The following is a 15,499-nucleotide window of genomic DNA, read 5'->3' as shown; positions in this document are numbered from 1 at the left end:
TAGAGTTGGTCGAGATTTAACTTGCGCCTACCACTGATCGCCTTCACCACTGCAGATGATCTTACCACCCGTTCTCCTTTCCTCCAGTTAACTACGGCCTCCATTCCTGGTTGAACGTTTTTATCTTCCATCCATTCCATTGACACACTATTATACACTCCCTCCTCATAGAAATCGAACAGAGTGTACATGCCATCGCTGATGAATAGCCTAATGTACTCCTTAAAACTAAAAAAAAAAAGCATTACTGGTTTATTTAACGTTATCTGCAAAGATCATAGAGTTGTACGCACGTAAGTTTCATTATAACATCAGAAGCCGGGAAAATTATAAACCTTACTGACTCACCTTTTGCGTTGCTCATGCCTCGTCCACACATCCTCAGAGGACCATATAAAAAATGGTTGAAACACGACGAATGCCCTGTGCTCAGGCAGACGCTGTCGAACAGAAAACTAAGTGATAATTAATTAATGAATGAATGGCGACGCCGACGTGTAGACCAATGACACTTGGCCACTGCCCAGAGGAAAGAAATTCTTAGAATGAGATCTCTTTTGTTTCTCATTTGTTTCTCCTAGACAATAATGAGATCACAGTGATACAAAAATGAGATTATTGCCTTTGTCTCACGCTTCTCAGGTTTGTCTCGGGAGCCAAAGAGTTATGTTATCTCAGTGTAGACTCCCTTTGATTTATAAATGAGATCTCAATTAGGTCTCAAATAATGCTCAGTTTTGTCCATGTTGTATGTCTCATATTTTACTCAGGCTGAGTCACCAGAGAGCTCTCCTTGTAAACTCAAGAAATTCTCATTTAAGTCTCTTTGGTAAATCTCGTTTTAGGCTCAGTGTAGACTCCCTTTAATCTACTAATGAGATCTCAGCTATGTTTTAAATAATGCTCAGTTTTGTCTCATTTATATGTCTCATTCTTTACTCAGGCTGAGGCGCCAGAGAGGTCTCTTTGTAAACTCAAGCAATTCTCATATATATCTATTTGGTAAATCTCAGATTTGGCTCAGTCAGTTCCATAAAAGATTCCTCAACACATTTCTTACCAAAAGATTTTTTTACCAGTGTTATTATACACTCTGTACATGTGTGTGTAGCTGTGCTGTGTGTGTCTATCCACGTGTGTGTGTTTGTGTGTAACTGTGCTGTGTGTGTCTGTCGACATAAGTATGTGTGTGTTTGTGTGCACTTTAAACATGTATTAGGCTACACAGTCCTAGATAGGCTAAATTAGCCAGAATAGATTGTCATGTTAATTAAAGGAGAAATTATCAATAACTGAAATCAAACTAAAAAATAAAATAGTTAGATTAATCTTTTTTTTTTTAAATCATTGTTTTGTCCAGCCCTCTCATGCTCATCCAAACCTATTTGTTTCAAATTAGAAATTAGTCTCTATAAACACAATACCCAAATACAGACAGGCACACAACTGCAAGCCACACACACACACACAGCACAGCTCAGGGCCAGAGTGGGACACTTCATTTTACTGTGAAATTTCAAGTTTTAGCGGCCCTTGAGGGGCGTGGGTCATTCAAGTACACGACATCACATGCCTACTACTATAAGAGAAATGGGATAGGAGTTTATAGGAATGGCCTCCCCTGAGCTAATAAAAGATTTTTGACAACTTTGGCAGACTATAGGCTATACATTGGGTGGAATGGTAATATTTCATTCATACATTTTAGGAGAAAAAGTATGACTTCAACACACCAATTCCAATGCCATTTTATTTCTGCACATAGTATAGGCCTATACAGTACCCGAGTAAGGCACAATAGCTGCTAGGCTACCACTGTAAATGTGCACTTTCTGTCCTGTGTCTGCGGGATTTGAACGCTCCTCTCGTTTCTCTTAACAGGGCTATTTGCTCACTGAAACTGAGTGCTAGATATTCCATATGAGGAGGACCCAATACAATGATTAAATGATATTTTATCTTCGAGGGCTTTTGAGATTTGGGGTTATTATCTTACAGTCAAATTGATTATTAATAAGCCTACACATCTCCCTTGCACACATTCATGGTCATGGTTGTGGCACTGGAGAAGGGGCCGCTCATTCACTTCCGTAAATTATTGCAAAAATAGACTTTGTTGCGACTTCCGAAACATTTTTGTGAGTGCTACTTTGTTCATATTTGGGAAACTGCGAGTAAGGGGCCGAGACCGCACAGCCCAGGCTGCAGAGGTGCTGCGAGGGCGCAGCAAATGAACTTCAGAAACAATATATTTAAGCTCACATATTCATACCGGCCCAAAACGTTAACGGCCCACCGGGAATCCTCCCAAATCTCTGATTAGCCGGGCCTGGCACAGCTGCAATACACACACACACACACACATGCAAGCAGAGACACAAACACATACAGTGCCTATAGAAAGTCATCATACCCTTTTGAAATACTCACTTTGTCTTAAAGCCTGAAATCAAAAACGATTTTTAAAAAATCTTTTTCCACTGATTCCACTGAAATTTAAAGGGTTTTGATTTCAGGCTGCAAGCCAAGAAAAGCAACTATTTCAAAAGGGTATGATTACTTTCTATAGGCACTGTACATGTAGACAGACACGCACAGCACAGCTACACCCAAACACCAAAGACAAAGACACACACACTCATACGCACATCTACACACACAAACACACACACACACACACACACACAAACACACACACACACAAGCAGACACAGACATTTATACAATAGACATAGAAAGGCACACAGCTACACACCACACACAAACACATGTAGACACACACACACACACACACACATATACACATACAGAGCAGAGACATAGACTCACATAAATTCAATACCCAAACAAATACGGAAGGAGGTTCTTTGATTTGTCTACAATGTCAGGTGTTGTATTTGCTGCACACGACGAACAGTGTAATTAGACTACTACACGTGTAGGCCAATGTATGATTTTGGTGCTTTTGAGTTAATAAATAATATAAGAGTGTCACACAATGGTTAGCAAGGACCTAATGGAAGGTTAGCATGGAAGGTTTTGAATATCCAAACCACACACCTGCAAATATCATGTTTTCTTGTTTGGCTACGTTCCGCAAAACTAAGTTTATTAATGAATTAGATCTACATGTCTCTTTATTATTATTTAAGTCCGTTGGAGGTAGTCTTTTTCTAGTTTAACATGTTTGATATTATCGGAAGTCTTTTTAGTCGTGGCTCATGCAAATAGTGACGTGAACATTAAAAATCAATAGTGACCTCTCTCCAACACCAAACAGGAAGGGGCAAAATAGGCGACAGCTGTAGCCTATATGATTATTTGTTATTTCATTTCTTATATACTATTAGTCGGCTATTCTTGTGACAGAAAAGCCCTATAACTATTAGGGATGTCACACATGAAACAGTGCTGCAGAAACGCAATAGTTTGATATGAGTAGGGTATCGCATGAGTTCCTGTTGATATGTAGTGTGCGATGGAAATAATTTGAATGAATCTAGGCCTAGCAGTCTAGTAGCCTAAATGTGACCCACAGTCTTTGCAAAATCCTAATCTGAGACTGGCCTAGTCTTTCAAAAATCTTCTCCAAATCTTTGCAAAGTCTGTCAATGTAAGGTAGGCTTAAGTTGACACTTGTCAGTGTCCATTCTTTTGTTGGTCCAGAGTTTATTTTTACTGCATGAACGGTGTTTAATCTCGTTCAGAGAGGGTGAAACCGAAGCCAGTCAGGCTCTTGGTTCAGTCCTTCGGGTACCCATCTGACGTCATTACGTCGGCAGACGTCTCTCCCTGGAAGTCCGAAGTTGCCCGAGAACAATGGCTGCCTGACAACGACTGTTTCACTTCGGCGAAAGGTAAGATAATAAATGTAAGATGTAGTTTGTCTAAATCGTTGCCCAGCATTTGTAACTTTTTAAGAAACATTCCCGTCGTCCATGTTTAAACTTTACGTTCGTGCTGAGGATGTACTAGGTTGGGGAATACCTGCAGTATCGTTAGCTATCGTGCTAACGTTAGAACTAGCAGCTAGTTTAATGATAGCTAACGTTAACGTTAGGTTAGCGCACTAGCAACTTTTAGCACACGATATCAAAGCTGACCAAACTCTTTTTCTGTTAAATAGTGGGATTGAATTCGTGAATACAAGCGTTGGTCATGTTTTACTTTTCTGTAAGAGACGTGTAGGTCGACGAAGCTTGCCTGCTGTGTAGTGTAACTGTAACGTTAGTGGTTAGCTCTTCAAGGTAAAAGGTAGCAATTTCCAATGCATTTTGCCATTGGGATTTAATGGGTAAAATTTTAAACTATAGATATCAACTTGAAACTTTCTCAGTTGTTTACTCACATTAAGGCAAATATTTTTTGTATTGCAAGTTTTCTGAAATGTGATGTTTAGATATGCAAATGAGACCAGTTTTACTTAAATATGCAATAATTTGCATATATTTCTAGAAAACTAAATCTGAACAATAGGTACAGTCAGCTTCAAAATAATTGCTGCATTTTGCTTATATGTTGGATACCAAAAGCCTATGCAAAGGGAATATTAGATAACACTTCATATCACCTCAAAAATGAGGAAATCAAGTCAAGTCAAAATCAATGCGTTTCAATGAAAGTACATTATAGAACAAATGATTGTCAATGATATGGTATAATGGAAGTATCTCAATGCATGCCAAGTCACATAAGGAAGATATTGACCTTTAGACAACATATCAAGTGACTTGGGATGCATTGAGATACTTCCATCATACCATATCATTGACAATCATTTGTTCTGTGAACTGTGAACGTTTCAAGTTGATATCTTTAGTTTAACATTTTACCCATTTCACCTGTAGTAAATCCCAATGGCAAAATGCATTGGAAATTGCTGCCTTTAACCTTGAAAAAAAACTATGTTCCACTAAATATAAATAGGTAGATTTTTAATATGTTAATTAGATATACCTATGGATCACAAAAAACTTGGAATGATTACTATTGCAATTAGTTATGGGTCAAACGCTAGATTGACTGGCCTATAACCGCTGGTCAGGTTTTAGCTTGCCGTTTGGCGTTTTCTTTAATGTGTCAACGTCCTTATTTTTTTTTTTTCATAAAGGTTATCAAGGAAACAAGTGGTGTACTGGATGAAGTTTGATGGACTCTTCTGATCAGGTAAGGAAAGGTCCTAAATTAATGAATATCCACAATTACATTTTGATATATTTTCCTTTTTTTCAAGTCAATGAATCAACAATTCCAAGAGGTGAAACAATGCATTTTCGACATCAACCAGTAAATTTAGACGTGTATATTAGAACATTTTACACGATTAAATGATCTATAAAACATTTGGCCACTGTATTATTATTTCAGATGATCATGTTTTGACTTAACTCTTGTTTTGTCTGTGTCATGGTGATTGTAGGTGCTGCAGGTCTTCCAGCTACTGTTTGGAGAAGATATTTCCTCTCAATTTATGGAAGTAGGGAATTTTTCTGAAGGCAGAAATCAAGGATTCAAGAACCCAAGTTGGACTCTTGATTCCACTGAGACCACTGTGTGCATTTTGAAATGTTCCAAATGTGTGTCACGTCCATACGGAAGAAGTTCCAAGCCCACAAGTGAGTTCACTCACCAGATAGACACACATACGCATATAACACTAATATGTGTGCATGTATTTGTGTCTGTAACGGTTAGTTTATCCCCTCCTTTCATGTGTCTGTAATGACTTTGTAGTGGGCTCTATGAACTGTCCAGGGCAAAGTCGGTCTACCCTGATGACACTCCCTGTTCCTTGATGGTAACCATGGCTGCTGCCCTCAACGTGGTGGGTGTGGACTATGTTATTGAGCATGCTCTAATTTGTTTGTCATAAGTGCTATGCAATAGATTAATCCAGAAAGTAATCATGATTATTGCAGTTACCTAAAAGTAGTCTTGAATTTGCGATTAGCCATGTTTTACCAATTCAGTTTGTTGTACAGCATGCATCATTTTGTTTATTCTTATTTTTATTGACAGAGCCCTCAGAAATAAACTGATATCAATAATTAATATGGATGGTGATTGTGGCAAGGGTGCCTCCATAAGGTAATTATCGTTTATATTTGTACATCTGATAGACTTACCTTGCTTATTTTTTTTAATTCTATGATTTTACAGATTAATCAACAATAACTAATTGTATGGCAATCTTTTTTTTTTTTTTTTTTTTTTTTAAAAGGTGCCATCCAGAAGTCCCAGCCTGGAGCCAGTGGCTGCTATTGCAATACTCATGGGGGATGATCTGCAGGCAAAGCTGCGATTAGGTATGATATCACACAGACATACTACTGCGCAGAAGTGTAGGGTCACTTTCAAATGGCCTCTCTATTAAACTAGATAAATAAATACCGAACATATCTAAGTGCACTCCCAAACTTTCTAATACAAGTATATGTTGTTCACATCTGCATTACTTATAACTATTGTGCCTGACTGCTTGTGTGGGTTTGCTTTTATGTGTCACACACAAGCGGAGTAGTTTGCATTGATTATATTCATGGACAGGGTCAATTGTAATGTATGCTTCCTTTCTCTTTCACAGACACTTGACATTTACTGCGAAAGGTACCATCAGAGCACCTCTCCCTACCCTGCAGGATATCTATACCAGAAAAGTACAACAACGGCCCAAAACTATTTCCAAAAGACATTTCACACCCTGACCATGGACTGTTTAAACCACTGAGGTCAAGCAGACGTCTCTGTTCCCACATGGCTAAAACAGAAAGGAAACAAGGAGTCTTTTCTCAATATGCTGCTCCACGCTCCCTGAAACATCCATTTCGATCTTGAACACATGAGGATGTTGGCTCAAGTTTGCCTGCAGACAGTCAATATAGACAGGTGTGTTGTTTTGATTTGATGTTTAGATTGTCGTGCATACAGTATCTTTACAATAATGATGGAACGAATTCTCATTTGGTTTTACCTACATTGGGATTAAAGGAACACTTAACCGTTTTTTCATATTAAACTACATTATTCCCTTAACTAAGACGAGTTGATACATACCTCTCACGTTTCAATGCGTGCACTCACTGGCTCTGGCGCACGGCGTAATTTTGATAGCACTTAGCTAGCCCAATGCATTCATTAGGATCCAAACAGAGATGAAGTTAGAAGCGACCAAACACCTCCATGTTTTCCCTATTAAAATACAGTTACACGAGTAGTCACACGACCAAGTATGGTGAGACGAAATAAAACGTGGTGCATTTGTAAGCAGGTAAGAGGGATAACTATATTGTGTGGCGCAATAACATTGGGAGCACTTAGACTCTGCGCAGTAATATCCTTACTCCAAAGTGAAACTGAAAGTGCAGGATATTATTGCGCCACACAATATAGTTATCCCTCTTACCTGCTTACAAATGCACCACGTTTTATTTTGTCTCACCATACTTGGTCGTGTGACTACTCGTGTAACTGTATTTTGATAGGGAAAACATGGAGGTGTTTTGTCGCTTCTAACTTCATCTCTGTTTGGATCCTAATGAATGTATTGGGCTAGCTAAATGCTATCAAAGATGCGCCGCGCGCCAGAGCCAGTGAGTGCACGCATTGAAACGTGAGAGGTATGTGTTGATGTGGGGTGATTTTAATTCCAGAGTCCAAGGGGACATAGTGTCCTGGATACATGAAATAACTGGCATTTTAAATATAAAACAAATACAAATCTGCTAACCTTTATGGAAATTTAACACATAGGTTAACATAGGCATTCCAATACTTATATCCCCTGTATTTTAAGGAACAATTTATTTATTTACGATACATTATTCATTCACAAAGAAAATGTATGTCCTTAAAGGTTGAATATTTCCTCATTTTTTCATTTAAAGCATTAAGAGCAATTTCCAAAAGATAATTTTATATTGTCAACTTTAGCTTGTGTTCCAATACATTTGGGCTTGACTGTATGTCATTATTTATTAGTTAAATGTTTATGATTGCTTTTTGTAATGTCTGCACCTTAAAGTGTCAAAGTGTCCATGTAGTATATAGTTCATGAAATAAAAGTTTTAAATGCTACGGAATGGTCTATTTTTCTGATCCCCAAACTGATTTCTCAATTGTAACTCCTCCTTCTCAATAGTGTCTCATAGCAATGTCTCCTCATTTGCTCTATTATTTCTCCAAAGGAGAAACAAGTTATAAATGAGACTACACTCAAACATATAGGAGATCTCCACTAGGTCTCCCCTATTTCTCCAAAGGAGAAACAAGTTATAAATGAGACTACACTCAAACATAAAGGAGATCTCCACTAGGTCTCCCCTATTTCTCCTGTGTCTCAAACGAATATCTCTTTTGTGGCTCCTTCTTGTCTCATTAATATATGTCTCACCTATTTCTCCTAAGGCCATTTTAGGAGAAAGAACTGAGAAAAAAATGATACCTCAATGATCCTAAAATGATCCTTAAATGAGAATCTCAATTTTGTCTCCTGAGCAACAGAAGAGATACAAATGAGAGACATTTTTTTCCTCTGGGTGACCCCCCCAACATTCTAAATAAATTGTATGCACCATATTGCTATGTAGCATAGCAATGTATTTTATTTGTATTATTATTATGCTTACTATTTCAACCACCAGTTACCACTGAATTTACAGTTTCTAATTAGCCTGGCTAACGCCTACCACTTCTCAAATGAGACGTGGTCTGGCAACCAGACGTTCATTTTCTCGTATTTGAAAAAATGCCCAGATCCATTCATTGGGCGCCACGGATGTCTATCAAATACGCATAGCTCACCCAACTCGTTCGTATGCAACGCTAAGGGCTGCCGTAAATCCTTTGGCGTCGAATGTAGACGCAAGAAGGCAACGGAAACTTCTCGGATGTTCTGTGATTGGTTCGCCAACATCAGGCGAACATTTGGGCGTTAGTTTCCAGACTGGCTTAAGGCTGGCTTACATTGCACGATTTTGGTCTGTTTTAACAGTCGCCGACTACTTTTCCAAAATCGGGCGGAAATCTTGCCAGTTGTACTAGAATCTCGGCGCGCTCCCGTCATCTAAATCGTTTAGTGTAAGGTGCCAATCTTAGCGGCTTTAAGTCCGTCGGAGTCAGTCTTTTTCTAGTTTTGCCGTTACGACAATATCAAACATGTTTGATATTATCGTAAGTCTTTTCAGTCGTGGCTCATGCAAATAGTGACGTGAACATTAAAAACCAATAGTGACCTCGGTCGACGAACACGAAAACGGAAGGGGCAAAATAGGCGACAGCTGTAGCCTGTATGATTATTTGTTATTTCATTTCTTATCATTTATTAGTCGGCTATTCTACGTGACAGAACAACTCTATATCTGTTAGTGATGTCACACTATCAAACAATGCTGCAGAAACGCGAAAAAAATACTTTGATATGAGTAGCCTATCACGTGAGTTCCTGTTGATGATGACGTATAGCCTAGTGCACGATGGAAATAATTTGAAGGAATCTAGCAGCAGTCTTGTAAATAGTGACCACAGTCTTTGCAAAATCCTAATCTGAGACTGGCCTGTGACTAGTCTGTGACTAAAAACTCAATGAATTGTCTTTAGATGTGAGAGGGTCTGAGACTGTAGTCTTTCAAAAATCTTTTCCAAATCTTTGCAAAGTCTGGCAATGTAAGGTAGGCTTTAGCAGCGGGATTGAAATCACCGCGCAAGGCAGTATGGGAAAACCCAGGCTAGTTTCTAATGGCATCCCTACCAAGTCTCTCTTTTTCTCTGGATTGGAATGGAGGTCATGGTCCAGATCCAAAAGGCCAGAAGCTTCTCTCACTGGCAAGAAACTCCTGTCCAATGGTGTGAGTGTTGGTGAACAGAAATGTTCTTGCAGAATTCTGAGTAGATTGCGCTGCATGTCAAGCTTAGCAAGAAGTTCTTGAAGTGGTGCTGAAACAGAATATTTGAAAATATGGGTCACTGATTTTACAACGTAAAACACTAACTTGTATTGCAAAACATACTCTCAGACACATTCTTCCTGGAAGTAGCATCATGTGATAATAATGGCAACATGAAACACATCTTTGAAGTCACTGCATGTGCTCGTGTGAGTAACGGGGAAACAGATTGTGTTTGTGCAGGCACTGACCACAGGATAGCAAATTCTGTGTCCAAGCATTTTTCCTTTACAGTTGTGCTCAATGTTAGATACATTTTAAACGTTGCCCTTTCGGATGGAAGTGGCCCTGTGTCTTTGGCCTGTGAGCCACTGCAGAACCATGGGGATGTTCAAAGACTTTCCTTGGTCACCTGGGGCCAGCGCATCAGGATTTCCTGGATCTGCATGAAACCAAAAACTGTATTAATTTAAAGGCAGACCATGCAACATTTTCAAGTTGATAGCAAGATGGATGGGTCCAAATAACTCACATATAAATTAATTTGAATAAACTTATGTTTGTGGATGTGACGTGGCAAAATTTAAAAATGTCAAGTGGTATAATACTTATGCAAGGCACTATAAGTTGGCACAATCATGAAAAATATTATTTGGTGTCTAGATGTGCTTATATAACAAATGAACAAACAAGCCATCAAATTTGCAAATGTTTGTGATGGTGATGTTCGTTAAAAGACTGCAATCCGTCAAAGCCCGTCAAACCCATATTTTACTGTCTATGGTCAAACCCTGAAACCCACCAAAACGAGAAGTGCTGGGGCAAGTAGTTCAGCTGTCAGTCAAACGCATCAGCCAATAGGAATGCACCCCAGAGAAACCCACCCACATGAGACATTTGTGCCAGAACTGCAAGCAAAAAGACAGGCAGCACAATGATGAGAGCCGAATCGCAACTGAAAAAGCCAGCAGCAAACAAACGAATGATGTCGCTGTAAATTATTATTAGAGTGCATCCGATATCTTCATGTTCTTCTTCAAACGGATTTTGTGTGTCTAATTCAGCTTCAACCGTTTAACGTAGAAACTTCATTCAAACTGTGCTGCATAGGTCTTACTTATGTGACTTCAGCTATGTATTTTTCAACTTCGTAACTTTTATACTTTTTGAACTATGAATTAAAAACCCATAGACTTAACTTTGCAACATCACATGACATCCTATGACTAGCACTGCACAGCCTCATAGAGTGAGTGAGTCTGGCTAACCAGAGCCCCAGGATTTCGAGTCTGTCGCGAAATTTTTTTTTCTTCAAATCAACAAACTATTAGAGAGCTGTACTTTATTATTATTTTAAAAAACAAGTCATCATTCATATTGAAGACTACTGAGGATTTTTTAAAAAAAAAAACATTTACAGATGTAACCTTGTGGTCAATTTGTGAATAATATCCCGCATAAGGTAGACAACTTAATGACTAGACAGAGGCTGAGTTTACAAAAATACAAAAATAGATTTTATTTACCAACACTGTGGTTTCAAGGTTCCAGGTTTTTTTTTCTCTTTTATTACATAAGTTACATAGCAACAGGCACCCACCATAAACATTCTAGTCCAAACAAAATAACAAAAGGGCATTTCCCACCCTAGTGGCAGGCTAGAGGAACACCACCCAAAAGGGGAGAAGGGGGAGGGGGGAAAGCTCTCTAGATGGCTACTGCTAAGAAATGGTTGCGAGTATTAGGCCATACACCATCTAGTGAAGGCAGAAGGGCGTAACACCCAGACTGAGCACCAGGGGGGAGGGGAGGGCCTATATCAAAGCAATTCACACACAACCCAGTCTTTTAAATACACACAAAAAACCAACATAGTGTGATACACCCCAACATGGGCATTCATAAACTCTTCAATACAATCAATAGTGCAATACACCCCGAAATGGACAACTGACAATTGCACACTCACACACTATGATTAGCCTAAGGGCTGGGGGAAGTTGCTAAGGGGTTCAGGTCTGGGTGTCACGGGCAAGTAACTCAGCCCGCAACAGAGGGAGCAGCGCGGCTACCATAGAGCTATACCAAGAAAATAACAAACAAAACATACAAAGTTCAAACTAAACAAAATAACAAATTGTGGGCACCTGTTACGAATGTACTTTAATTGCGAGGGGAAAACAGTGATTAACCGCTCTATGCTGGTATACGAGGGCGCGAGAAGAGAAACAGCAACTCTCCTGAAATAAACCAGCAAAGCACTACATGAACATACATAGATTAAACACATTTCCACTAAGAGCCTGTGCAAGAAGCATTTTCTAAAAATCTCTTATGCCACCAGTAAGAGAAGTGCATTTTATATAGAAAACGGCATGATAACCCCAAAATCAGAATAAACCCAAGTCAAGCACAGGCCATAAAACCATTCAATAATTACAATGAACATCTTATGTGACTTAGGCAAAGAAATACATTCACAGAAACACATTCAAAGTGAATGCCTACCAGGTTCAGGAAATAAGCGATCCCCACCATAAGACAGGCTGCAACGATGAGGTGCGCTACCGGCAAAACCACACAGAAGCGCGCTACTGAAAAACCCACGCACAATGCCCAGTTGAGCTGTAAACATAATACAAAGTGGAATAAGGTGCTACACTGCTAAATCGGTAGCCTCAGAGATAAGCGACAACAAATTCCTAAATACTAATAATGAACAGAATGCTATAAAGAGCACATATTGAGCGCTCTGATAAAAATAACACATACCAATGACTTGTTCGCTGTAACCTAACGAACAGCACAGCAGGAGCTCTCAAAGAGACAGCCACGAGGAAGCCGCCACCAAACAATTCCACAGACAAGACAACACGGCAGCACAGGTGGTCTTCGCGGGCTCATTAATTTAAAACAACCCCAAGCGCACTATGTCCGGTCAGCCTCGCAGCCAGGTGAAGGCGGAGCATGGACAAGGATCTTGGGACATGTAGTGCATTTGATCTACCCGTCACATACACCCCAATTTTCAAATGGCACCGTCCCAGTGACAGGACTAACACTAAATGTAATGCCCCCCAGGTGAAGGCGGAGCATGGACAATCTTGGAACATGTAGTGCCTTTGATCTACCAGTCACATACACCCCAATTTTCAAATGGCACCGTCCCGGTGACAGGACTAACACTAAATGTAATGTTTATTGTGATCATTCCAAATTACATGTTTCCTTAAATTGAGGTCATAACCCCATTACTAGGACTGTGATGGTTAATCTCACTGATGGCTGTCTGTGGAAGGTTAAAAGGGTTGGGATGGTGACCTGCATTGGGGCGGGTTGAACGCCTTACTTCCAACCCTAGACTGGGACCTGTAACCGCCTGCCTTGGGGAATGGGTTGGGCTAGTACTGGGGGACCTCGATTCTGCTGCCAAGTGGGGGAGTTTGTTTGCCCTAAGTGAGTCAGTTGGTAACAAAGGCTCTTCTTCCATCACATCCTCTGGCCTCATGGTAGGGTGGTCCTGTGAGGGTTCCGAATCCATTTGGGACATGGGATATATGAGTGTTGGCATCCATTCTGCTACTATACTGCATTCATCCTCACTGGATCCGTCCTGTTCACCCTGGGTCTCCAGTGGCCGGTTGGTCTTCACCTCTGGACGTATTGGGATAACTGGGTTCCCCGGGATGGGCTTCAGCTCAGAGCGGTGGATGTTATAGCATGGTTCCCGGTCTTGCTGTGGTCTAATCTTGTAGACCCGGCCCCCAGTGTCCAGGCATTCGACCACCTCAAAGACAGTCGGGTTCCAACAATCCTGGATCTTACAGCGTCCTTGGGGGTGACTTCTCCGGTACACTAATGTGCCTGGGGGTAGTAAGGGGACATCCTCAGAGTGGTGACGATTGCGGTAGGCAGCTGCAGCTTTCAACTTATCCTGGGCATTGATGTAAATTGCCGCCAGATCTTGTTGGTGTCTGGTAACCCAGTCTTCTATGCCCCCGTTGATTGGCGCCACATCCTCCCTTCCCAACAAAAAGTCTACTGGTAACCGTGGTTTCTGTCCAAACATTAGTTCGTATGGGGAGTGCTGAGTTGACTGGTGTATTGTAGTGTTGTAAGCGAACAAAAGCTCTGGGAGGACATAGGGCCATTTCTTTTTTTTGTCTGGTGGTAACGTCCTCAGCAGATCGTGAAGGGTTCGGTTGAACCGTTCGCATTGTCCGTTACCAGCTGGATGGTACGGGGTGGTCCGAGTCTTCGTAATTCCATAAAGCTGACATAACCGCCTAAGCAACTCTCCCTCAAAATTACGGCCCTGATCAGAGTGTATGCGCTGGGGCACCCCATAAGTATAAAACCATTTCTCTGTAAGGGTCTTTACTACTGTACTGGCCTTCTGATCAGCAGTGGGGTACGCCTGCGCAAATTTCGAAAACACATCAGTGACTACAAGGAGGTTTTCTTGCCCGTTGCTGGCTTTCTCCAGTTGTGTAAAGTCAATGGCAAGGATTTCTAATGGCTTTGTTGCCATAAGGCTGCCCATGAAAGTGCGGAATTTGGGCTGGGCTGCTTTAGCCAGTGCGCAACGGTCACATTTTGCACACCATGCCTGTATGTCGTGCCTCATCTTAGGCCAGTAACATCGCTGACGGATGAGGTCTGTCGTCCGCTCAATTCCCTGATGACCATGGTTATCATGTAGAAGGGTGAGGACTTCTGCCTGCAGGGACTTTGGCAAGAGCAACTGAAACACCAACTCACTCTGTGGGGGCAAATGGACCTTTCTATACAGGACACCATCAATAGAATGTAGTCGAGACCACTGCTGGACCAGCTTCCTCATGGAACCACGGATGTCTTCAGGTACCTGGGCCAATTCTCTTCCTGTAGGGGGAGTCCCTTGTTTCCAGTAGCAGCCAAGAGTCTTAAGCAGGGGGTCAGCAGTCTGCAAGGTCAGCAGGTCGGCACGGGCACGGATGGGGGCAGCATCTATAGCAGAAACTAGAGCAGACTCGGTACATATCACTGGCTTGGCCACAACTGGAATAGCAATGCCTGAAGTGGCTAGGGCCTGAGATGGGAGTGGCGTAACAGGCAAGCGGGACAGTGCGTCTGCATTACGATTCGCCGTACCTGGGCGATAGTGGATCTCATAGTTAAACAATGCCAGTTGGGAGACCCACCGTTGCTCGATGGCCCCTAGTTTTGCAGTTTGGAGATAACTTAAGGGATTATTATCTGTGTAAACTGTAAATTTAGTACCCAACAGATATTCCCTAAATTTCTCTGTTACTGCCCATTTCAGGGCTAGAAATTCCAGTTTCATGCTGCTGTAATTAGACATATTCCGTTCCGCTGGCCGCAGACCCCGACTGGCAAAAGCTATAGGCCGACACTTCCCATCTATCTCTTGTGAGAGAATGGCTCCCAATCCTTGGTGGCTGGCATCAATTTCTAGTCTAAATGGCCGGGTGAAATCTGCAAACCCCAATACTGGCGCACTCACCAGCCTCGTCTTAAGTTGCTGGAATGCCTGCTCGCACATCTCATTCCAGTGTTGATTGAAGGGGCCCAATACTCTGGAGCCGGGTTTCTTTCTGCTCCCTTGTACTTTCCCC

General features: G+C 41.1%; 1 long non-coding RNA gene across 1 annotated transcript; it reads left to right on the top strand.

Annotated features, from left to right (window-relative positions):
* Positions 1-3,721: 3,721 nt before the first annotated feature.
* LOC134077762 (uncharacterized) lies at positions 3,722-6,795 on the top strand. Its single transcript, XR_009938752.1, has 7 exons — positions 3,722-3,857; positions 5,111-5,166; positions 5,420-5,615; positions 5,734-5,824; positions 6,019-6,087; positions 6,221-6,305; positions 6,584-6,795. It is a non-coding gene; the product is annotated as an uncharacterized LOC134077762 (long non-coding RNA).
* The last annotated feature ends 8,704 nt before the right edge of the window (positions 6,796-15,499 follow it).

Source organism: Sardina pilchardus, chromosome 4, assembly GCF_963854185.1.
Source record: "Sardina pilchardus chromosome 4, fSarPil1.1, whole genome shotgun sequence".
NCBI lineage: Eukaryota > Metazoa > Chordata > Actinopteri > Clupeiformes > Clupeidae > Sardina > Sardina pilchardus.
The sequence above is the reverse complement of the archived record's forward strand: the minus strand, read 5'-3'. Positions and strand labels throughout refer to the sequence as shown.